This window comes from Pseudopodoces humilis, chromosome 1 (genome assembly GCF_049639895.1).
Source record: "Pseudopodoces humilis isolate 2021_Gansu_Grassland_sample_001 chromosome 1, ASM4963989v1, whole genome shotgun sequence".
Classification (NCBI taxonomy): Eukaryota; Metazoa; Chordata; class Aves; order Passeriformes; family Paridae; genus Pseudopodoces; species Pseudopodoces humilis.
Window position 1 is genome coordinate 84,993,061 of NC_142200.1, and position 26,424 is coordinate 85,019,484.

A 26,424-nucleotide genomic window follows, 5' to 3' on the forward strand; every position below is an offset into this window, starting at 1 on the left:
TGGGAAGACAGACAGAAAACATGACTGTTCAAGTTTGCTTATCTTAAGAAACAGACTACAAAACCCACAAATGAATACAACAAAGACAGCAGAGGCAAGCTCCCTCTCCCCCGGGTCTGTAAGCAACTACATCCTTCCTTTTGGTAAAGAAAAAGAGTGTTTGTCCCTAGGGAGAGGAAGAAAACACAATGTAAAAAGCAGTCTGCATAGGAAGTATTCTTAGCAGGAAAAAAAAACCTCAAAAAACATAGCAATTCCAAGTTCTTTCTCTCATCCCTCAAAAAGCCCTTCTCCCAGGACTAGTTCCCAATCCTGAAAGAAAGCCCTCAGCCAGGTGTGCTCATGCAGTGCTGGATGCCGGCTGATAATGGCAAGAGGCAGCCTTACCCTCAGAGCCTTGTGGTCAAAATGGACTTGCTGGTTTGAGGGCTTTGAAGATAAAAGTCCTTTGACCATTTCAAGGACAATAATCATAATCCATTCAGGAGCATGAATTTCAGCATGGGCCACTTTTGGCCATTCAGTGCCTGTGGCTTGCTACTGAAGGGTAGAGGGAGTAGCCACCAGGCAGAGAAAAATCCAGTTGGAAGCAGAAAACTTATACTGGAGTCTGTGGCCAGTGTGATGCTACACATAAAGGGACAAAAAAAAAAAAAAAAGGCACTGCAGGAAGTGACGATAATTTTGTAAGTTAAGCTCTCCCTTGTTAACAATTTTTATAACAGCAGTAAAAATTATTCTTCATGGGAAACTCTTGTGGAGCACAAAAGAAGGATAGGAAACGAAAAGTAGCTAGTGGAGGAATGCATTAATGTGCTGGGTTTTTTTTAATTTCTGATTTGCATCATAATTACTTAGCTTGCTATAGTAATTTCTCCTGCTATAACTTTCTTGTTTACATTCCTAGACTAGACATGGCACTAATTTCTACATTCCAGCCCTTGGTACCATCTCAGCATTCGTGTCTGCCTTGCTCTGCCCTGCTGCTTCCTACAACAGTCAGATCCTGTCTCACTCAGTACACAGTCATGCTCTGGAGTGAGCATTTCTGAAGTACAGGAGTCCAGCTGTGGTCAGTAACTCCAGCAGAGACAGTCAGAATAAAGAAAGTGATCTGTGTAACAGCTATCAGTTTGAGACACTGGTGTTCTGGGGACAAGACTGAAAGAGAATTGGGCTTTTTCCAGCCTTTTGTAAGGTTTAAATACTGTACCCATTCCTACCACTTCCAATATTTGCTTTGAGCTATGTGAAGGTGAAAATAGCTGAGAGCTGGAGGCTGCATTTTGAGAGCAGGCAGCTCAAATAAATCGCTGCAGCTGTAAATGTGATCCTTAATGGAGATGGATGGGCCAAAAGGTCATGCAAGGAGTTGATAAGAAAACAGAGAAACCTCCTTTGATCTGTTCCCTTCCCTGATGAACTTGCTCATGTCCTTGTAAGCACTGGTAGCACCAGCAGCAAAAACCTGTTTTCTGCTGTTGCCAAACATACAGATGGATGCTGGCCATGTCCCTTAGCCTGGGAAACTGGGACTTGGAAGATCTCATGCCAACCATTATTTAATTAAAGCAATTACTCTGGGATGCATATTTCTCCACAGATAAGAGACCAGTCCGCAAATTCACTGACTTCAGCAACCTTAAATGCAGTCCTGGGGTGAGGTAGTGGCTCAAAATTTCAGATTCCTGGTCCCTTAAAAGTTCTGAAATATCTAAAATCACTCTAAAATCAAGTTTCCAGTCTATTTACAAGCTGAGCTTTGCTTTTCCTCTCCCACTTCTGACATGCTCTCTTTGTACTTGGAAGAAGACAGAAAAAAAACAACAACAGGGAAAAAAATTGTTGTGCAGAGATGAACCTCAGGAATGTAATCTTTCTGTGTCAGTGAAAACTCACTCTCCTCTTTTGTTACTTGGATAATAAACCCTTCAGAAGGCTTACGCTACCTGGCAACCAGCAATGAAACAAAAGTTTCTGCTGGCTCTGGTCAATGCTCTGCTTTGTGCCAGTCTGCAGAGCAGTATGAGCCCAGCATCCTAATCTGGTTTAGGTGAGGTTCTCCACCACCCCCTTCTTTCCCTTGCCTTATTAAATCCTACATCAGGCATAGCTCTTGTGAGCCAAGCCTCACTGTGCAAAACTCAGGCAGGCTATCAAGCTTGTTGTGCATGCAATTTCTCACCTGTGCTGGATCCTGAATACTGCATGAGCCTTCCTCTGTTTTCAGGTGGATTTTAGCCTGTGAGTGCAGTAAACTGAGAAGCTATGAAGAAGCAGTACTGCTTCCAGATTTCTGTTTCATCCCATGGTTAATAAACATTAAATGTGCTGACACTGTAAAACAGCATCCAGGGAATGGTTGATATGCTGGAAGCATTTGTATAAGCACAAATTTATAATCACATATCCTGCTATCCAAATGCATGCCTATAAGCAAGAGGCTGGAAGTAGTTATCCACTAGATCTTAATGGATCTAAAGGTTAATAACACTGTGATGTCAAATGTCTTCTGGATTCTGCATCTTGTATATTTGGCCATAGCTTGACTCAAACAGTGATTTCCTTATTTTTTGCAGTAGTGCCAAGTTACAGAAATAAAAGTCTGGGGAAAAAAAACTACTATTAGAAGAGAAAACAAGATTAACATTTGTGCTTGTCTTAGCCTTTTATGTTGGTATGGATTTTATTTCAAATAAAACCCCATAGGTCTTCCAATGGTCTACTTCTGCTCCTGATTATCTCAATCATACACCTCAGATCAAGACAACACAACTGTGGGTCAAGTCCTTACATTTTGCATGGAACAGTAAAAAATGCCATGTGGGTAGGGGAGAAATAAATTCTGTTTTTTCCTCTGCCCAGGTTTTCTTTTTTAATTCTTAATTTACAGATAAATTAGGGAAGATGGACACATTTTTAAAATCTACACAGTTCAGTGAAGTTCTATGCTCAGTCTCCAACTCCTGTCAAAAGGAAACAAGAGTAAGCAATGAGATGAAGATTATCATCCAAAAAGGTCATATTGTTGTAAGAGCAGTGAATGGGCTAGCCTTTTGGAACAGCATGCTCAGTGCTGCTTATCCTCAAAATATGGCTGTTGAATAACCAAATACTTTTCAAAAAAGAAAAACAGGGGCAGTCAAAGACCTAGAAAGGCTCAAGTTTACGTGACTAAACTCCTGGCATTTCTTGTTCCAAGGAAGAGCTAGAAATGGGAGATGGAAAAGTGTAATAAAATATGGATTAACCGAAGTGTAGAAATTCTGTTCTCTCTAACTCAAGGCACAACAGCAAGGAGACACCTGATGACTCTAAAAGTTGATGACTACGAAACTGAGAGGGAAAGGACTTTACAAAGAGCAAGAACTTCTGTGCCTCAGGGTGTCAGCGATCACAGCAGAATTCAGAGAGAGACTATACCATTTCTGTGACAACTGGGAATAAAGTTACAATTAAGAAGAGAGATTAAAAGTTATGCTTCAGATCTTAAGCCACCCTGCAGTTATTAGAGAATAGAGTGGGACTGAAGTGGGAAGGGCGTCTTGTACATGCTTCCACACATCACCCTTGGGGAGGAGAAGCTGGAGTGTGTGTGTGCTGTCTGCTTCAGGTGGGAGGTTTTGTAAAAGCCTTTGCACTTCACATGCACATGAATGTGACTCTGAGGGCTTGCTTTGGAGACTGGGCTATTCATAAAGATACCTGGCCTAGAAATTCTTGGTTTCTATTAATATTTGGGTGACAATATCACAGAGGTAACCCAATACCTTTGCCATTTCCTCCCTGCCTCTTTTGTGGACACTTACTTGATTTATGGGATTTTGCTTTTGAGTGCATGCTGCTGCTTTAGGATTCACTCCTTGTTCACTGGTGGTGCAGCAGTCACAGATGGCTGATGGTGCTGCAAGCTGCCTTGGTAGCACCCTGGGCAGGTGTTGGCTTTGCCCTACCCTGCTGACAGAGTTGGAGTTATGGTCCCAGAGGAGCAATAATGCCCCCCTGAAGATGTTCTGCAAGAGGCCTAGCTAGTATCATGCTGCAGAAAAATTTTATTACTGTTAACCAGGAAGTCTTGGAGTACAATGTCAAAGAACCCCATGTTCCCTCCAAAGTATCATTAATAACATTGTTTGAACTAAAGAAGAGTTTCAATATGTTTAGCAAGAAACCTTGAAATTAATTGCATTATATTCCAAATATTATTATTTGAATCTTCACAATGGAAGAGGGGCCATTAACTGAATACCTGCTGAGGAGGATAGTTACAATCAGGAAAAAGCTGATTCAAGTCAGCACATATTGAAAGACTGTAGGATCTCTGTTTATTTTTCAGAGAAGCAATACTACAGACAGTGACAAATCGTTGTAATTACAGTGTCTCAAGCACTAGATGCAATGTGTTCAGTTAAAAAAAATATTCAAAATATGGATTTTTCCATCTCTAATTGAGCAGGACGCTCTGCAGTGCAAGCATCAACATCATCCATAAAGATCTTCCAGGCATGACCTTGTGTCCTTGGCTGCAGCTAAGCCAGGGCACCAGGCAGAAATGTGTCTGCACTGGGGTAAGTGAGGGCAGAAGCTGACTGAAATGAGAATTTCAGCTCTTGCTTTGCTACTATTCTATTAGTGGGTTTTTATGACTGAAGCACGGAATTCCCAAGCACACAGAGAAAGATGATCTTATTCATTCTAAGTGTCTTTCATCTGACTAACTCATTCTGTAATCTAAAATTAGGGAGTCCCAGGGGAATATAATCTCTTTTGGTATTCTTTTCTGCTGATCTAATAATTTTTGATCATGAGAAGCTATACAAAAGAATCAAACCCATTGAATCGAGCTGTGGGCACAGTCTCCCTTTTTATTGACTGCCTCCTCCTTCATCAGCTGTGAGATCAGTTCAATGTGTCAACAGCCTCAGGTGTTGCATCATTTGCCTAAGATGGACAGCAAGAAGGAACGAGATGTGCTTTACTGCAGGCTGCATCATTCTTTCAGGTTCTTTCCTGAAAAAAGCCTAGCTGTGATCAGACAGGAGCCCATCATTATACGTTCTTGTCATACATGGAGGCCAGCTGCATCCACGTGGGAACCTGTACCATGCACTCTGACCCTTGCACAGTCTTTTATTGCTTTGGGGGAATCACAGTGTTTCTCACATGCCGTGGCAGTGACTGGCATTTTATGTCATCCCAGACTATGGCCTGAAAAATAAAGATGTAGGAGTGTTTGGAGACAAGTTGTTGGAATGAGGAACAAAACACTCATACTCTCCCTAGAAAGATGTACATTCACAGGAACACTGTTAGGAGACTCAAATTTATCCCTGAATTTTAATCACTAATAGAGTGATTAAAATAAATAGAGCAGTATGATCTTGTAGGAGAGGATGATAGCCCCTTCTTCTAATATGTAGTTACACTGTGCATAGCAATTCTTAGAAGACTGACAGAAGCCCTATGATTATTCCTGAAGTTGAGAGAAAATCTGGGAGTCAGAGCACGACTTAGGTTTGCTGATTGCCACAGTTGTTACAGTAAGAGGTTTTAAAGCTTCCTACAGTTTCTGCCTCACAGACTCAAGCCCTTTCTGCAAGTACATGCAGAGTGACAGGATATTGTAGACAAAACTGCATTTAGGATCCCCAACACTTCTCACAAAAACCACGCAATGGTTTGGCCATTTATGCAGGATGGGGTTATGAGAAGTCATTAATGTTTTTAATTTGTGTCTAAGATGATCCAGTGTGGTTGGGCTACCCAAGACAGTTACAGAAGGTACCAAAATCTTTTCAGGGAAAACAAGCAAAGGACAAGGACTGGAAAAAAAAAAAAGTCTAATCCTTCTTCAGTATAACCCCTCCCAATCCTGGGATAAGGTCAGGCTACCCAAATCCCCGGCTATGCATCAACATTTATCCAGCTGCTGGCAAAAGAGCTCCAGATGTCTAGCACTTACTAGTCTGGAGAATGTCAGCTTGCCATTGCTGTCATCTCGTCTGTGTGCTGGACTGAGAGATCCACCACCTGGCAAATCCCACAAAGATAAAATTTACAGAGTTGAATTTTTTTGCTGTAGTTTCAGTTGTTTGTATTTTTTAGTTTAAGGTAGATGCTTGTGTGTAGCATAGGAGTGTTTTACATTCCTCACAAAAGGCAAGTCACCCACTTCAATACTCCTGCAATAGGAAAATTAATTATTACACAGCCTTCAGTAAAACACTCCTTTACTACTTTTCCCCTGGTGTTCCTGCTTCATCCATCACAAGGAGTGAAAGGTTGTCACTTAATCAGAACCCATTCAATATTTTGTCTTCTTGTCACTCAGCTTGTAGCACTTGGCTTTCTTTGTGGTGTGCTGTTCAGTCCCCGTTGTGGAGAAAAAATGAATCTTTTCTTTATGGCCTCACATCCCTACAGCATCCAAGTGCTTTGAAGTATTAACAAACCTACTTATGCAATCCCACTGAAAATGCTGTATTACCCCCACTTTTCAGAAAGGCTGCTGATGCAGAGAAAGATGCAGCTTTCTGGGAAGGTCAGTATCACATATTCAGAGTGCATATTCCACTGTTTCAGTTTAAACATTTAGGGTTTAATCCTTCACATGAGACTGCAGGAAGGCACACACAGAATGCCAGCTGGAAGTAACTGAGAGCTGCAAAACTTCTGCAGTGCCTTGCAGGGTGGGAAGGGATGACTTTCTCTAGGGCTATATTGAGTTGCCAAAGGCTCCTTTCCCCTTCTACCAATGCCTGCCCCATTTGTCATGTATCTTCTAACTTTAGGTCTCAGTGAAAAAGAGATAGAAAACAAGGATTCAGAGCCAATGGAATGGGAATGTGTGGAAAGAAAGTGGAAGCCATCTAGTCTGCTCACTTGCCATGATGCAGAAAGAGGCATCTCCGCCTTACTTTGAGCTCCAGGACCAGCATTTCCTCCATCTTTCCAGGGAATTCTATTATATAGACTATTCTATAGTCAGCATTTTGCTGTATGCAGAACTGTTTTCATTTTCTTCATGAATCCTAACCTACATTTCCTTGCCATGACTCAAAACTTTTGTCCTACCCACTGTGGACAGAAAGAGCACATATGTCCTCCTTTGGAGAAACTGTCTTCTTCCCACAGTCCCAGCTTCTCACCAGAGTCACACTCTGCATTCGTGGTCCTGCTAGGAATGCAGCATGTGATCAAATGAGAACTGTGCCCATGATACACGGTGGTGGGATGACAGGAGGAGAAAATCAGGATTTGGCAGGCATCCTTGGTGATTGCAGAGCCGAGCTAGGTCTCTGCTGCCCACCACGACAATGCTCTTTTAACACCATTCTTTAGAAGTGTACTTACGTACACGAATATTGTTCTTCATAATCTATTTATGTACGTGTGTATTTTGGTAAGTGCTATGCAAATTCAGACACTGATGCAATAGGGTATCACTGCAGCAGGCAGAGAGCACAGATCTGGTGACAGCCCTTCCCAAAAATGTAACCAGAGCATTGTTTGAAGTTCTAAGACTTACTCTTTGATGCTTCAAGAACATACTTCCTCTAATGCTCTTAAACAAACATCCAATTAAATTTATCAGCCACTGACATTCACATGTTTGATGTTGATTAGCAAATCTGCATTAAATTATGTCCAAGCTATTCTACCACACAGCTGGCCACAAACCAACTGCCCAGGAGCAATTGTGCTTTTTTAATCCTGCCCCATTTTCTCAGTACAGAGCTGAATGCAGTGGGAGGCTCTCCCTGGGGAGACCCTTTACTGCTCACATTAGCCAAGTTCTTAGGAAAGGAGTAGAGCAGACTCTTAGAGCTGTCAGGAAAAAAAACCCTCAAACTCTACTCAGTGGATCTCAGTGCCTCTGGTACCATTTGGTGTAGCTCCAGAGATGATCTGAACATGTCCAGCCAGCAGGATGTTCTTCTGGTCAGAGTTGAAGAGTTCAGTAGGAAAACCAATTGTTCAAGATGAATTTTATGAATGTCAGATAGTAAGGAACAGCTTGCAAAGTCAGTCCTTAAATCAGCTGCCCCAAGGCTCCCTGCCACTACTGTATGTTTCTTCAGCTGCAGAGTGAAATAGCAACAAGTTTCCCTCTGTGAGGGAAACTTCTCTCTCAGTGGAGGTCTTGATGTTGATTGCTTCATCCTGCCTGGGATGAGGCTTGCTGTGAGGGCTGGACTTCTGCCTGGAGGGCCACACTTACTTGTAAGAGGGTGCACTTTCTGCTTTTTGAAAACACCTCGGAGGCAGGAGAGTATACATGTTAAGGATGAGCAGGGATAATAGTTTAAAATGTTTAATAGTATAGAAAGAAATAACTTATGTCATTCACTATGCTCAATTGAGGTAGTGTGTGGCTTAAAAAAATAAAACAAACAAAACACCTAGATCTTGGGTGTATCTTTGTAGGTATTTCTGTCCTGTGAAACAGCTTCAAGAGCTTGCAGCAGTAATTTCATTGTCCCAGAGTTGTACCAAACTCTTAACTTGTCAGCACAAACCTACAAAAGAACCTTTCCACTTCTGCATCATCATCCCACAAATGCAAACCACTAATGCAAAACAGCTGATCTTCCAGATTCCCTCAATTAGAAGAGTGGATAATATTAAAATTTTGTCAGCACAGATAAATTACGTTAATAATAAAGAGACTGAGGAAACAAACCATAAAGAAGGAAAAAAAAGCATATGCCTTTTAACAACATCTATTGTAAATTTTTCAAATTATCTGAAACAATGCATTTCATTGCTGCTCATAAAGAAGCTCTTTAGCAATTCACACCTAGGGGTGTTTACAACAGAAAACTAGACAAGTAGTTTTGACAGTTCAGTGCTGAGAAGAAGGAAAGGGCCACCTGTCCATCCCTACACCTAATGTTGCTATTGACTGGCTATCTTGTAAGTGCTCCAGGAAGAGGCAGGGGGAATCCAAAAGGAAAATTTAAGCTCAGTACTGAAAAACTTCACAGTGAAGCACTCTATAGAGTGGTGTCTCTGAACAGCTAATAGCACTCCAACCGGCTGGGTCATTTCGGAGGGGATTGGCCAAAACACCAAAGCATACAAACCCCCATGGTCTCAGTCTTTTACAGACAAGACAAAATGAACCTACTCAAAAGCCTTTTCTCTCTTTAGCTATTATTCTGGGGACAGTGGGAACAGAAGACTGCCCAGTTGTAAAGGTGAAGGGACTTCTGCGAATGTGCTGCAGGGCTGAAACCAGTCCATCGTTCCAGAAAAAAATATAAATTTCCTGTTTTTGCAACAGGAAGCCAAGATCTCAGCATGATACTCCACCAGGAATAATGTCTGTTTTCTCCCCTGCTAGCTTGTCCTGTGATCTTGTCATGCAGGGCTATGCAACAGGCACAGGTAATCACCAAAGCAACCCATAAACTATAAGCTTTCCACAGTCACTGACTGTAAAACACAGCTTATGTTATGTGGGTCTGGAGCTTTGCTCAGAGTGATTGTACAGCTCAGCCTCTCAAGCCCAATGGACATTTTTATGCTCCCACCTGCGATGCTCTGCCCACCTCTCCCCTTACTGAGGCAAGGCCAAAACTCCCTCCATGGATGTAGCTTGTCACTGCTGCCAATACCATGTCTCCAGTTTAGAAGTCCAGCACACTGTGGACTGTGTTTCTGAAAGAAATTTTTTTCCCAGCTTCCCTTGCTCACAGCTAAACTTGAGAACAGTTGTTCTGACACAGGAAGGGGAGGCTCCTGGACCGTAGGCCATAGTACCGGCTACACACAAGAAATAAAGCATTTCCTTTGGTCCCACTGTACAAAGTTGGTAGTGGGGATTCTGTTTCTCAGGTGTTGCTCAAAAACTTTTGCCCATTTATTCTACTTCAGTTTATTCACTTGGTTTAAGTGTTAATTCTCAACAATACAGGATTAGTGAATAGACATGAAAACCAACTGTATTTAAAAACCCCATTTCAAATACTCTTTCTTTGAATTTCTTCCCTTTGATGCTGATATTTCTGTTGTCTCCACTGTCACCTACAGAATCTACTGGCAGCAGAGGGCTGAAAGACAGCTTAACAGACGCTGGAAATGCCACTGCTCCCACTGAGCTCATCTGAGAGACTGGTGGCTCTGATGAAGTGCACTGAGACTGGGAGCACTGCAGAAGGAAATTATGCTTCATTCTGGAATTAGTATAGCAAGACGTACTGTTCACTCAAGCTTTCTCCAAGCTGTGATTAATGTACAGCGACAACTCCACTTTGGCACCCTTTACAGGAGCATATCAGTCTGAATTTCTGCTTCCCATCAGCAAAGGCCACTTCACATTCCTCTTATTAGAGAGCAGAACAAACACCTTCATGCCTTCTCCATGGATTACCCCCCATAGCTAGACTCAACTCTATACAGCCAGCATGGATCCATCTCATCCACCTCCTCTGTCTCCTCTGCCACGTGGACTACACAGCACTTGGACTGCTGAGTTCACGTGTCTCAAGGTCTCTGCTTCCAGGGCTGACAAGTCTTGTCACCCTTGTGTCTTTGGGCTTCCTTTAGACCACTTTCTCGTTGGTTTTGTTCACTTCACTTGAACATTTTTTGGGTCATGGACTATTACTTCTGAGGCTGAACAGCTTCTTCAGGTCCTGCTGGTTCCAGCGCTTGAAATCATGAGCCACATTGATAAGTGTGATGGTAATGTGGTGTTGACACTGGACAACTTGGATTATGACCAAAACATCAGCCTGACCTCCCAAATCTAATTTCAGACCTCCAGTCACAGAGTTCTGACTTTAGATTGTGTTCTAGACCTCTTTTTTTACCCCTTTGAGAGACTCTTGAACAACTGTCAGGAAGACTAGACTTGTGATTCAGAAATGAAAAGTCTTGGCAATTACTCTGGCCCCTTCTTAAATAAAACCTTAATCTACTGCTAAAAAGTACTTTTAAAACTCATGGAAATACACATTCTTAGTGAAATAACTAAATAAGTTTCTAGGCATTAATTTAAAAGAAAATTGTTAGAAATGTCACTGCAGTTCAAAACACCACTGGTCATTTTCATATAGCAACTGATGTTCACTGAGGTTCATGCAGTACCATTTAATTCAGCCATGTATTTAAAATCACTAAAGGTTTTTCCCAATATGTAATTCTCTCCATCATCAAAATATATTGCAAGCAACACCTCATGGGAAACATAGTAAAGACAGCAAACCTGCTTGATTAGAATTGCAGGCTGTGAGGAAAGCAACACTGAGCAAAACTAAAGGTCACCTGTGATCCCACAGCATTAAGCCTGTGCCTGCAATTAATACACACAGACATCGATTAAAAAAAGACTACCACAAAAAAGCCCCAGCACATCATGCACAAGGGACCTGATTCCTCCAAATCCAAACTGGGCACAGAGAATAAGCACACCAAAGTGGATGCCCAGAAATTGTACCAAAGATGTCCGAAAGCTGAAACACTACCAGAGCATAATGCAGGAATGAGAGAAAAAGGAAGCTGGTGGGAGGAAGGAAAGGGAGGGGGAAATGTCCTTTGATAGCAGAGGATGATGTTTTTTGGCAGAGCCAATATGCCAAAGGAAGGAGAACAATGAACAGTCACCGGGGGCCTGTGGTCAGATCATGACATCTATCAAATGCAAAAGACACAGCCTTACTTTTACTCTTTCCTTTATGTTTACTGCATAATGGGGAGAAAGGAAGCTGAGATGATAAGTGGTGAAGAGACAACATGGAAAATTACAGATTTTGTTGACAGCTGAGAAATAAAAATGCTTTCAAGATGGGAGCCCTGTTGTTGATGGACACCTGGTGGCTTGCTGGATTGAATGTTTCTCTAGGTGTCTTCACCTCTGATGTATGGCTTCTTGGAGCAAGAAAATATTGAAGCCTGAGAGCTCTTGTTCGGCTCTCAAGTTTATTCACTCAAAAGTTTTTGTAAATTAAAAACATGTTGGTACACTCAGGTCATGCACTATGAAATAAGTTTTCTTGAAACCCAGGCAAAACTTTCCACTGTTCTAAAAATGAATTTGCCTAGAAGTCTGGAACACAATAAAGTATGAAGGAGTAAGCTGAGAGGTCACAAACAGAAAAATATTTGTTTGACCATATGACTAGATATATATGATTTCATTCTCAGGAAACCTCACTTTCTTTCTTTTTAAATTGCTAATGTTCAGAACTGAAATGCTGGGATTTCTATTTCAAACTGTTAAGCATGCTGAGTTCTGAGAGCATTTAAAACGTGACTAATACATTTTTGCTCTCCTTCCTTTGCTTTTTCATATTGCTATGGTTTATTTTTTCCAAGTTGCCAGTTTTCCAAGGTAGTTCATTAATTCTTCCTCGGGTGTGCCTCGCATTTGCTTTTGTTCCCATGTTCCCAGGAGCATATGGGTAAGGAGCCTAGCTCTGCATGCTGAGGTTTAACGAGATTAAATGAGGCTGGAGAGAGCCTGGCTCTGTTGTACTTGTCAATAGCTCACCCCCAGCTGGTGAAAGCAGAGGGAAAAATTTTCCAGTTTCTTCTTGGACAGCAAGACTTCCTTTAGCAAACTTCATTACTTGGCTCTGGTATAGTAATTTTTCAAACTGGGCCTGTGAATGTCTAAACTGAAATAAACAGGAAACAATTACAGTCTTGGACAATTTAGGGACTATCAACTGCTGTAAACTCAAACAGTGGAAGAAGAAATTTTGGGTGCTTGGAAAAGGGGGAAAGATTTTTTTCATTTTCTCTTGTGCTATACTGACAAATGAAGACTATCCATCTGTTGGAGTGGGTGAGGATTCTCCCAACATCTGGATTTTTCCAGTACCTGTGTACACAAGTTGAGTATTCCTGCTTAGGTGCATGCTGAAATCCAAGACTAGAAAATAAGCCTCTAAATGCAGAAGTGTAGCTGATCATATATTTGAGTCAGGTTGGAACCTTTGTCAGGTAATGGGATTCCACAAACAATGAATCACCCCAGCTTGACTTAAAAACATCTAGTACAGACTATTTAATTGTGACAGTCCAAGATTGATGATGCTTTGTATGATCCCATCTCCTGCTGAGCCTCTCCCTGCACCCCCTTGTACTGTGTACATTCAACAGCATTTGCTAGAACAAGACTTCTGGGAATAGAAATTGGAAGACATCCAGACATTTCAAGCTTGCAGGCTCTTTGCATCATGTCCTCTGCAAAAACAGGCTTCCTTTATGAGGATGGAGTAGGCAGCCATTGATGTCTGCACTAACAGGACAGAAGACCACCAAGCAGCAGGCTTCACAACAGCAGCGAGTCCTGACAACTGCAGCAGTTTCCAGGAGGTGCTACAGACCTCTGAAGCATTTTTCACTGCTGAGACCATGGGCACCCGTTTCTGTTTCTTCCTTGCTCACTCCAGTCCACTTGTGGTCTCTGTGTCTGCACACTGAAGGGTGCAGCACCCGGATCCACACCTCACCACTGCTTCCTGCTCCTCTACGGTTTGGTGGAATCAGGTGCTGCACAAAGGGAGCACAGTACACCCACTGATGGAAAAACAGCCCTTTTTGTGGATAGCCATGCCAGAGGCAGCACTTTGCTACCTACAGGGCATGTGTAAAGAGTGAAAAACTCTTGTCATATCAGGGCATGTGTAAAGAGTGGACACCCCTTGTCATATCTCTCAGGTGGCTGAAGACCACTGACTGTAAATGTCTGGGGAGGGGCTCTGAGGAGCTCTTGTGTGTTTGCCTGGAGAGTATCAGAACACACCAAATATGTAGGGCTGATGTGAAATAGGCTGTAAGATGTGATGCAGACACTTAAGTTACCTGGCTAAAAAAAATCAGGCCCTGTATCCACAAGTGAGTGTTGATGACAATGGCCAGGTTTTCATGAGCTGCAAGGACAAGGCAGAGCTCATTAAATCAGTGATCTTCCCCAAAAGGTAGGGTGCATAAAACCAATCTCCAAAGCAGTTTGATGTGTAGGATTTTAGATACTGTTGTTCTGGGAGGCAAAAAAGTAACTCTTGAGAGTTCAGCTATAGAAACTGTTATAAATAATGGCCACCCATGTGTAAAAATTTTAACAAGTCACTAGTAGCAGCTAGTATTGGACACATAACAATGTTTGGGCTTCACCTTTCACAGGGTCAGAGCCATAGCCAACGATGTTAATCAGAGGCACAATCATTGCTAATTATTTTCCATCCACAAGAAGGGCTGGAAGGAGAACCTGGGGAACTACAGGCTTGTCAGCTTGACCTACATGCCCAAACTTGCAGATGTAAATTAATATTTGTTTTTACTTTTAAATCTTTGTATCTTTTAACAAAAAACAAGAGCAAAGGAATGGAGAAATTCTGGTTTCATATTGGCTTAACTTGATTTCCTAAAGCTTAAGCAATTTTTAGAAGCTTTCTGAAATAAGCAATTAAGTGTTAAAATATATTCTAAATATAAGCGTTTCAAGACTTTTTTTTATTCAGCTCAGCCATTGACTGACTTTGACCCACGATACTGAATAACTATGTTCTAAATTTTTCAGTTAGTCTGCTGCTCATCAGAAATTCCCTGCTCCTTTTCAATTTGGAGTTTGCTCAACAAGAATAACAGGTTCTGATTGAAACTAGACTACACTTAATCATATTGTGCATCTAAACCTGAGTTCCCTTTAGATATTGAAGCTAAATTTAAGAAGTTTTGTAGACATGATTTTTAGATAATCAATCTTCTAGAGGAGGAATATGAATTCATACCAAGCTAGAAAGGAAATAGTGCAGAACTAAACAGGCAGCATCAATTAGAGGACACTCAGCAAATTATCAGCATCATAGTTTCCCTAAGCAAGGGGCATATATTGTTACATTTATCTATCTCCTTTTCAACCTCTGGTAGTTAGGGACTCCTTCAGATAATTTCAACATGCTTATTATACTTATAACATTAGAGTAAGGGTCCAAGCAGGTGGAGATGCCTTAAGCAGACCTACACAAATGTCCTGATCATGGACAATGGTGCCATGCAGACCCCCACCTTGGAAGATGATGGAGAACCATCAAAGGAAGGACAAACCTCAGAGATGCCAAGCTATGAATACAAACCTTTTGGAAGGTAAGGTACGATCAACTCCTCAGTCCACAGCATTTATTTCTAGTTCATTTTACCACTTGCCAAAGATCCCTAGAATACCAAAAAAGGTAACATGCAGTCATGCATTTGCAGGTGAAGGGCGACTCTTCCATTTTTTAGGAGGTTCACACTGTTAACGCTTACTCAGAGTAAGATCTGCTCAGGGGGTGGGTAGGGGAACTCAGAGTGCAGCTCACCAAGTAAATCCCAGCAGCATTTCTGGCTCAGACAGCTTCTGTCCCCATCTCCTGCCTGCACAGAGACCCTCCACCAAGGAGTCCCTGAACTGTGAAGGGTAGGTGGCAGTTCTAGGCTGGGGACACTGCCCAGATCAGCTGTGACAACACAGGCACAAGGTCAGGCCAAATTATGGCCCAGGTCCTCTTCTGCAGAGGAGTGTTCAACAGGCTCATATCTTGACTGTCAATTTTTTTCCCCCTCTAATCTGTCCCCGCTTACTTTACCTACAGACAGCAAGAACAGTTTTTAGACCTTCCTGCATTACCCCACCCCCACATCCCATTGCTCATCTGGTTTCCTACAGCAGAACTGGGCAAGTTCTGGCGGGCAGGAGATGACCCACAGTCAGAACAGCGTGTTCTCATTGTTCTTTGTAGTTTGGCAAATTTGCTTGAGTGCGTTATTCAGGTAGCTGCATTGGACCTGATGGAGCACCAGATTCAGAAGGTACCACAAGCAGAACATTTGTACCCTACAAGTTAGGAGGGTATAAACATTAGTACCTCACTAAAACAAAGCTGAAGGAAGGAGGTAGCATTGCCGAAAAACTGTCTAGCAAAATGAAGGAAGAAATTGCCAGTTATAGTTAAAAAAAAACAAACCAAAAAACCCAAAACAAAACTACACAAAACAAAAAACCCAAAACAAAGCAAGCAGAAAAATTCCCAATAAATATTCTGTTTGGAAAACACTTTGAATGCAAGTGAAGAAGGCTGCAGCAATAACAATGGGCTGTGGGGAGCAGCAGAAAAGCTGTGTATTTAACTCTGTGTCTCCTGAGCAGTGCAAAGCTCCAAAGGGCAGTGTATCTACAGCACTGGCACTTGACACCAGGAAACACAATTTGTGATAACAGTCCATGATGAAGATATCATGACCTGGCTGGAAATATTCCTTAAGCTCCTTGCCAAGGAAAATGGTCGAGCACAAGCTATTAAGCTGCAATAGCTACCTACCCACTTTATTAGTGTGCACTGAATTTGTTTCATTTAAACGACTCTCAGGGGAACAAAGAGCGGAAATGGGCATTACACTTGTTGCATATTTACCACTGAACTCATTCAGCTCCATTAGAAGCGGGGGAAGATTTCAAAGCCTTTGCTCACAAGCTGGAATGCTTACTGAGAAGACTATTCATAGATACAAGCTAGGTCAGCATTTCCTAAGTTTTTAGTTTTTTTCTTTTAAGTAGAAGAATTTAAGGATCTGAAAAAAGTCTTACATAGCAAGATCACATCGTTTTCAGTAACAACCATATAAAAGTCAGGTTAACACTGGTGTTCAATTATTGCTTTTGTTCCATTCCTACCCCTCAATTAAATTTGTTTGTTCCTGTGACTGATGAGACATGTGAGGATCTGGTCTTGATTTTTACCTCCTCTTTGTTCGGGTATTCATCTGCTAATACCTTACAAAGCACAAATAAAGGACTGCACAGAAAGACATTCTCCCTGTCAACTTGATAACTGTTCCACAGAATGAAACAAAACTTAGCAGCTGCAATGATCAGTGTGCATTTTCCACATGGTATCAATGAATTGCTAAAACAAGCGTTTGAAAGGTCTGAACTTTCACTTTTTGCCATTAACTCCTTATTGCCACTGAAAATCCTGGATCAAGGGGATACAAGTCTGACACCTGTTTACCCCATCTTTTGGACCTTCAGGGTAGTCAAACCCATCCAGTCTGCAAAATTACTTCAGCTTGGACCTATCAGTCATGAACTACATTTTCAAACATAGCAGAGCTTTAAAACTTTACAAGGTAAAGAGGTTCAGAGTTGCTTTGCAGGAAAATTAAGTCAAGTTTCTGCAATATCAGACCAGAGTCAGTTTCTGAGCAAAGCAGATGTAACTTAAAAGCCTGATTCTCTAGAAACACTGATGACTCTCTGTTTTAAAGACAGTCTAATCCTCTCTGCACCTTCCCCTTAGACGTGACACTGCAGTTACAGGGTCAACCTCTTGGCTCCCTTTCAGAGGGCTTTTAGTTGTACTTTAGGAACCCTCAACAGAGGACTAGCCCTGGGAGGCATCATTGCTTGCATTAGTTTTTGTCTAATATCACACCTTCAGACCTGTATCACGCCTCCAGACATCTGTGTAGTTCAGGTAATTAAACAGAAACCCTATGAAAAAATATTTAAATTTTAAATAAAGAAGAGAAACAGAATACTTGAAAAACCAGCAGCTAATTTTGATGAGAATAACTGCTAATTCCTGTGTTTCTGTTACGTTCTAAGTGCTGATAGTCAGACCTGTTAAAAAACAACCCTATGCCCTTAAAAACTGGGGAAAGGGTAAATACATGTGAAGACAAGGAAGAAGAAAATAAGATCTTTGTTAAATAAGGTCTTATCTATCAGCAAACAATAGTGGATTAACTATGCAGAGCACTCAATTCTAATTATTATGTCATCAGAAAAGACAAATCCAGGAATAAAACCCCAAGCAAATATGAAATCATGTGTTCATGTTCCCAGATTTACTGTTGCTGGACTTTCTCCTTTCTCACCGAGAGTAAACAGCCTCTGAAAGACCGAGCACATGGGGTGAGTAATAGCTATAACATCAGTGTCCCTTGAGCTGCCTGAATATCTTTCAGAAGGTAAAAGAAGAGCTCCATAGCATTCCTGCCAAACTGTCCCTTTTTTTATTTCCTTGACATTTTCAAGCTAAGAGGCTGGAAAACTTTAAAATATTGTTTACAGCTTAGCAGAAGTCACATTAGTAGCAAATGGGGTGGAGGGAGGAAAAAAAGAGTGCATTTGGTTTTGTTTGTTTTTTTGAAAACATCTCCCTTCCCCTAAGCCATAGCTCCTCCCCTTCACTTCACAAATAACCTTTCTGTGTTTTACCCAAAGGGAAAGAGTAACCATCCTTCGTGGTGTGGCACGTGTACCGAGCTGCAGCAGATTTTTGTACCTTGGTGCACAGGCAGCTGCCAGCGTGGTTTGCCTTGTCTCTCCCTCAGAGCAGCCCTGAGAAGCCCTGATAAGACATTTTTCTCCTCCAGCAGCAACTATCAGCATCCATAAGGCAAAAGAATGACCACAGATGCTGAAAAAGCCATTGGGAGCACAGAGCTAGAGGGGTACATTTCCACACACCACCCCAAGCAGAATAAAAAAGGCACCTGATTTGATGGAACAAAGCCAGGTTTTCTGGCCCAATTATTTTCTATTGCTGAACAATGACCATTTATACTAAAGATAAAAAGCAAACTCTGCAGTGAAACAGATGAGACTGGGGAGGAACAGCATGGGCAGGTTTGGAAGGAGTCCATGGAGGAAAGTCCCACAAAAATGCTTCGTGACAAGCCTGAAGTTGGGCTTTGGAGACAACTGCTTTCTGGACAAATGGTCTAGTTCCCTCCAGAAAGCTGAAGTAGGTGGGTACAAGCAGGAATAAATACAAAAGACAAAAAATAAATACAAAACCACAGAATCCCAAGTCATGTTCAATATAAATAAAACTAGCTTCTTACTCAGAAGTGGGATTCCACAGTTACTATTAAAAGCCAATGTTCTGAGTAACTGGAAAAGCTAGATTAAAGCAAAATTATTATTTGGAGGGATTAAGAAGGTGAAGCAAGCCAAAGTGCTCTTCATTCTCTCTGAATCAGTTTAAGGGGGCAAGGTACACACCACAGCACATGTTATATGCTGAATCAATACTTTCACTGTGGGTTAAAGGTGAGCAGGACAATTTTAAAGGTAGAGGAAAGCCACACATGGTGGGATATTGCTGAAGAATGCACAATGATGAAAGCAATACTTTTTAAAGGAGGAGCTGGAATACATCCCCAGCCCTTACAACCACTACCTTGTAAATGATCAGAATTGTTTAAACTGCTTCTCACTGGTAGCTCTGGACATTTGCTAAATACTTGCTTACAGAATTTTTTTTTTGCTAAATATTTTGCTAGATGTTTGCTAGCAACCCTGTCAGTGTGAGCCAGGTATCTGTGAACAGCCAGCTTCCTTCTCTAGAGCACAGCAGCCTGTCCCACCGGGGCTAGTGGTCAGCCACCTTCTCCACAGGAAGGATGACCATAATTAGAGACAGACATTCTGACGAATAAATCCAGCATGCAAAACAAGGACTAGAAAGCAGGCTTTACTCCCTATAGCTTTTAACTAGTTTTGTCTTGAACAGAAGACACTGAAGTCTAATTTTCTACATCAAGGGGGAAGAGAGTGGGTCTGTGATGCTCTGAAAGTGTCAAAAATTCAGTAAGAAATTTCAGACAGAGTAAGTAGGAAAGACATAGCTTTGCAACCAAATGAAAGCCTCTGGAAGGTCTGAGGAAGCTGATATTTCCAGCACCAAAGGTTATGTTCCAGAACGAACATCATTTGCCTTCCTCATTCATGCTATAATTTCATGGAGAAGGAAGCCAATTTTCTCAGACAGCCCTTCCCCAAACCCTACGCCCCATTTCCCCTTCACAGAAGATGACTTTGCACTACCAAAGCTCTCTGTGTGCCCTGCAGTGCTGTGCAGGTCAGGGGAGCGCCACCACAGGTCTGCAGAAAATGGCTATTTTCCCCAGCCCTTTTGATGCCATCCTTTACACCTTGTCCTACAGAAAGGCTTTCCAACCCCTCACCCTTCTGCCACAGTGCTGAACCCCCTGCACCCCTGTGGTGCTGCTACAGGATCTATCCCCACTGTCTTCATCCCCCACAGCTGCTGGGCACATGCCAGAGAGCCAAAAAGGGGAGCAGCTGCAGTCAAACCCAGACATGAACTGAGGCTTCTCCAGGCCCATGAAATGGGAAAGGTGACACATATAGCCACAAACAGGTAACACTTGTGTTGTAGGATCAGTGTGTTGGATTTTGTGAATTTGTCCCCCTGAGATTACCCAGTGGCACACATGCACAATTTAGCACTGCCTCCTTCACCCTTTTTCAGCTTTCTTTAGCCACTCTGGTTTTTAAGCAAAGTGGAGGTCTGTCCCAGTTTAAGAGAAGGAGCTATGCTGGGACTGCAGGAGGAACAGCCCTCCCTGAGTCCAGTCCTCCTCATGCATCTGGTCATCCTAAAGCTTGGAACAGCGTTAATTCTCTCCCCCACAGCCCCCCGCTGCTTCTGCTACTTTATTGTCCTTACAAAGCTATACAGAGGGAAAAACAATCTGTCCAGAATAATTTGGGAGTGAAGGATTAAAAAAAAAGAAAGAAAATAGTGATACTGTTGCAGATGTAGACAGAGAAGTCTTTGTGCGCCATAGCAAGGGAGCCAGCAGAGATATCTCCATCAGTTTACAGCAGCAGAGCAAGCTAGAGTGGAATTAGCAACAAACTCATTAGGATGCAGTTTAAACACACTGCTCCAAAGGCAGGGCTGCTAAATAATCTTGCTGGTGTGCTTTCAAGCATCCTTGGGCATTATTTGATAATTTTACTTGAGGCAGGGTAGCTGTTTCTCCACCACTGTTGTACTACAGGATATCCCCAGCTGTTTGGGATTAGGCAGGTAAGGATTAAAATACCTTCCCTACCAATTTGCCCAGCACAGGAGCTGCAGATACAGGGCAGCTGGTTTACTGCAAATGTCACTGGGTTGAAACTTTGATAGCCTCACCACAGGCTGTTTCCTCTTCTTCCTCTCCACACGTTTTCCAGCCCCTCCTATCCGGTACAAACTTTGAGATAAACCCTCAGGACTGAAGAGCAAAACATAGACAGAGGAGCCAGACAGCACCCCTCCTACACACGCTGCAAAGCCCAGGGGTCATCAAATGGGTGAGGCAAATGATATCCCACTGAAGCCAAACCCTCCCTGGCTAAAACAGGAAGCAGAGCGAATCCTTGACCACAGTTTGTGGGATGGTCAGATGTTTTTAACCAGGCTGTTATAGCTCAACCAACTCCTGTCCTTCCTACAAATGAGATTATAGATACCAATTTTGTCAGCAGTGCTACAGATTCAAGTTTCTCAGTTAGTGGAGAGAAAAATCCAACATTTTGTGAGCAAGTCACTGAACTGTAATCAGACCTTAAGTGTTGTCTGTCTTGTATAGACAGGTGCCTAGCAAGGAGGAGTTTGGTTTCCTCCAGGGCAAGCAAGGCATTTTACAGAGCCATGTTTCCAAAGCTAAGACTGCCTTCCAAAGCTAAGACTCATTTTGCTGGAAAAATGGCAGCATTAGCATTTGACACGTGTGTATCAGTACCCTACACCATATGTCAACACTTAAATTTTATAGACTTGTACGACAGCAGCTATCAGAGGCCAAATATAGAAAGGTTTCCTAAGGCTAACTCTACACTTACCTGAGATTTACTACACTAATGACCCTGTTCTCATATTAGTCAGTGTAATCTGTGAAGCATTCAAAATAAAGCCTTCAAGTGCCCTGGAAACAAAGATAAATGATTAAGGCCGGATGAGGGCAGAAGCTTTTCAGTGATCTCCTGCCACTGTTGTATTCAGTGCTCAGCCAGCCCATTAGGTTACTCTAATTAAAATGCTTCTGCTGTCTTTCTTAGCAAAGCTTTTTCATTTGAAATTGTGCATAAAGGCTCTTAGGATGCACTTTGAAAGCTCTACAAAAGGTAGTGGGAAGGGGAGATTGCTCTTCTTGCAGACCACTGCTAGTCAGACTCTTCATTAGAAATGGGAGCAATCAGCTGGAAAATGAAACAGAGAGTGACGTAAGATGTCAAGGTACACTCTGCAGAAAGACATTCTTCACTGAGACACCTCAGGACTTGCTGGAAGTTTCTTGCCATTGCCAGGGAAGCAATAGGAGAGCGCTCAGCCAGGGGAGCAGCAAGCCCTCAGTACAGCTCCCCAGTCTGCAGAAATTCCCACCAGCAGAATTCGGGTGTTTCATCCATAATTCAGCAGCTGCTGCCAGCTCTCATTCATTTATATCATCTTGGGCATAAATAAGTAAAACACCATACGTACAAACCAGTGTCAGAGGAGAGCAGCAAAAGCTAACAAGCCAGCAGGCTTCTTGCATTTGCATGTTCTACAGTCTGACACTGACTGTTTCAACAGCAGCTCTTATGCTGAGATCCAGGTCTTGGACCATTTTTATTCAGTTACAATCCAGAGAAACTTTTTCACCTTCTTCTTCAGTGAAAGTTTTCTCCTTTTTACCTGGAAAAATGTTCCACTCCAACCTATTCCAATAGACAATTTTAGAATTTTTAAATAAATCTAAAACAATTTCCATTAAAAGTGTTAATATGGAATATGGCATGTTGCAGCCTCTCACTACTGCTTGCAAGGATCCTCATAGCTTAACTCAGCTGTAGGTTTACTTCTTTTCTCAGGACCAACCTAACAAAAAAGAATCAAATCTTTTCAGTGTTGCTACACACTCAAAGGAGATTTCTGCACCCTTAGGCTTTCTATGCAGCCTTGACTTCAAGCTAGGCTAAGTCCTGAAGTAATAGGTTCTGCTCAAGAGGCTGCCTCACTAACCAAGGCAATAATCACAGCCAGACTTCATGATCCTCATTCCTGACCTGCTTCCGTGATCACTGCACTGTGCTGGGCAGGTTAGACCACTCTCCACTCTCACATTGCCAGCTAATCCTGGGAAAGGCTTCTGGATGCTACCTTATTCTGGAGAAAGATGTTGCAGAACACTAACAGCATGTGCAGTTTGGTACACTGCAAATTTCATGGTTTCTTTTTTCCTCTTCTCAGAGTCAGTAGCTCTCAGGGTTCTGCTAACAAAGCTGCTGAACCAGTGTAGCCAAGCCATAGCCAAGACAGCCACTGGTCTTACGTTAAATACAAACCCCAAACAAAACAAGAACACGCACAGAGGTTTAATTACATACAATCACATTCAAGTGGCACCATAACTGATCAAACTAGAAACTAAATCTGAATGGAAAAAATCAAACACGATTTTCTTTCCACCAGGAGTCCAGGTTGTCACTTGGCCGCACAGTGGCCAATATTATCTTATTGTAAAGATAAGAAAAAGTAGTAAGAAGTGGTCAGGAAGACTCAAACCAGATACCCTTCCTTATCAGCAAATCTTGTAAGTAATTGCAAAGGAATTTGTATAACAAAGGCTTTCGGAGAAGAAATCTAGAACAGAAAATAAATCATAACTATCATTTGTTGGCCTTTGGACATCTCAAAATTTAACTATGTATTTTGGTTTGTTCAAGCAGAAAGTAGCATATTTGAGATATACTTGGAAAGTAATTTCTCATGGGCCCTAATAGATTATTAGATATTCAACCATTCTTAGAGTGCTGATGACACTGTCAAGCACATAAATGTTTTACCATCTGCTCTGCCTGTATCTCTTAAAGATACCCCAGAAGATTAAAGCATCTTTGAGTTTCACACAGGAGCAAGATGTTTCTAAAGCAGCACAATAAAATGAAGATATTTCAGAACTTACTAGTTCAGCAAAACTGATCCAGGTACTTAATAGTTCATTATATCATAGGGAAGTCAGGAAGAGCCTTTGCTCAAGCCAGACTCGCTTATCTGATTTTCAGCTTACTGTAAGGCAATAAAGATTTCTAAGAAGCAGATTATAGCTAGGCTCTACATGTAGACACATTTGTATAGAGGAAAAGTAATTTCAAACTTGGTAGCATGTGCAGGAATATCTGAGGGCCACTAATTGTTAATGCTAACAATCTGGATAAGGCATTCTTCAAAATCAACAGTAGACTAAAACATTTTCCTTTTGGAAACAGGGCATGTTTTTGGGTGTTCACCTTAGCTTTTTTCCTCCTAAATGGAGAGATTCTTTCCAATTTGTTTGATTAAGGATGTGTTTACTATCACACACTCAAAACAGCACCTACATTAACTTCAGCCATATTTTATGGACGATGACTATTTCTGAGCCTTCTGTTGGTCTGTGAGTATTTTGAACACACTGATTTAACAGAGGACTCTGGACTCAGAAATTTGCTGCTCATCATACAAGAAAGGAAGAGCTCTTAATCAAATCTAATGAAAGTTTGCCTGCAGGTCAGTAGACCCCTGGAGAGGGCACAGCTTATGTCTACCCAGAGCTTACCTCAGCTTTTCTCCATCCATCAGGCTCTAACACAGCAGGAAGGTCAGTCCACTGGCCAAGTCTAGCCTCTTTCCAAACACAAAGTCTAAGGGCAGGCACCACAAGCATGGCATCCATCAGTATGAAATCCAGCAGCAGGGGCTTTTCTCCCCATCTGAGGGATCTGCCTGATCATGAGCAACCACAATCAGCTGCGCAGCAGACTGAGCTGGTGAGGCATTCCAAGGCATCAGATTTTCCCTCAGGATGACTTCTAACCTGGTTTCATCTGACTGCTCCTTCAGCCTCTCTTGATCTCTTGCAGTCAGCATGTTCGCCTCCTCTTTAGAGCTCTTCCACAAGTGAAAGTTTCTCTCCTTGCACCTTCTTTCAGGAGAAAAGGCCCATGCTTGAGTGTCGTGTCTCTTCTCTCCACAGCTTCCTTCCTGAGCTGCGAACTTGTAGACCCCTTGTATTAAAAGGCTTTTGATAACTTTTTTCTACCCTATAGATTTTTCTTCAGCCTATTCACAGACAGCAGTCTGATCTGAGCCTGCAGCACACACAAAAGAGTATCAGCCTGGGATTTACTCTTCTTCTTGGAAGTTTTGGGTTCAAGCCACAGGCAAAAGACAAAATGGCTCTTGACAGAGATGGTTGCTTATAAATAGAGCTGTAAAGTTCCTAGTGATACATGGCACCACAAAAATAATCCACCCCAGCTCCCAGCTTTCACTGTGCTTTTGTGTAACATTTCCACCCCCTGCAGAGAGTGGAAGAAGTCTTGGGTGATCAGAAATTCTGCCCTAGTAGGAGAGCTCCAGAAAAGCCACATCAGAGTTAAGTCATTGCAGAATTTAAGCCAATGACCATTTCCATGTGCCTTTCTGCTTTCCATAATCTGGTGCTTCTGGAGCTAGATATCACTGTTTGAATTGTACCAAAAAAAAACCCCAAACAACCAAAACCCAGCAAGCCCAACCCCCAAAAAACTCCAACAAAAATATCCAGTCAAACTCTCTGCAATTTCTGTTATGCAAACCCTTTATATTAAGTTGAAGTGTTTCAACTTTATGTTAAATTAAAAAGAAATAAATCAGAATTAAAATGATACATACTCCTCAGAAGAAAGGACAGGACATGTCAGGATAAGCAAAGACATCTCAGCTGGCAAGGATCAGTGTCTCAGAAATGCCTAGTCACCAGTGAAATACAACTATTCACTGCACAGGCAGATGTGTGTCAAAGTCTGCTAAGAGATTCTAAAACCAGGCTGGGAATTTGTCCATCCTAACCATCTGTGTGCACACATCTGTGTATACTGAGGGAAAACCTGTATGCCTGTTTCTCGTTCCAAGAGAACTAACCATCCTGCTTTTGCAATGAGTTAGCTTACCTTGCCAGGCCATAACCTGGGTAGGAAATGGCATCAGTCTGCTCTGGCCACACAAACTTTTCTGAAGAACTCCTGTGCAGCTTGATAGGCTCATTTCCCAGGAATATCCACTAGGTATCTGCTTACCCTGGCACAGGGACAGAGAAAAAGGAATATAAAATGTCAGATAGAGCTTGTCAAGGCTTGTCAACTTGGGAAGGGTTTTGTTACTTCTCTTGGGCACAAATGCTCTGCACCTAATGCTCTGCAGGCTAATTCTAATGGTGTGAGCATCACTTGGGAGAAGAGGAGACATTTGCCCTTGTTGTTGCCTTAGGAAAACTCTTCAAACAGTTGATGCTTTTACAGCTTGGCTGTGGGGACAATGTCAGGTTTCTTAACTTGACAGAAGTCAAAAAGAAAAGCTGTATTATGAGGGAACCCACACAGAAAGGCTGGGAGACACTTGCATGCCTGGTTAGCATCACCTTTCCAGGAGTCGCTTGGCTCACTAAAGCAATCAGTGTCGCCTCATGGCAGTCTAGTCTCCATTTGGTTCTGGATGGGTAGGTTTCCATAACATCAAATGGCAGCTGGTGCTAACTGGCACCTTGGCTGGTCAGAAAATTGAGTAAAGACATGAAGGAGCAAGACAGGCTCCCCCTGAGATGTCCAGTCCACTGTATTTAACT

General features: G+C 42.2%; 1 long non-coding RNA gene across 1 annotated transcript; it reads right to left on the reverse strand.

Moving 5' to 3' along the window:
• Positions 1 to 9,271: 9,271 nt before the first annotated feature.
• Positions 9,272 to 24,488, reverse strand: LOC148185146 (uncharacterized). Its single transcript, XR_015773287.1, has 3 exons — positions 24,379 to 24,488; positions 15,090 to 15,168; positions 9,272 to 12,623 (listed from the first exon to the last, which is right to left on the reverse strand). It is a non-coding gene; the product is annotated as an uncharacterized LOC148185146 (long non-coding RNA).
• Between the last annotated feature and the right edge of the window lie 1,936 nt (positions 24,489 to 26,424).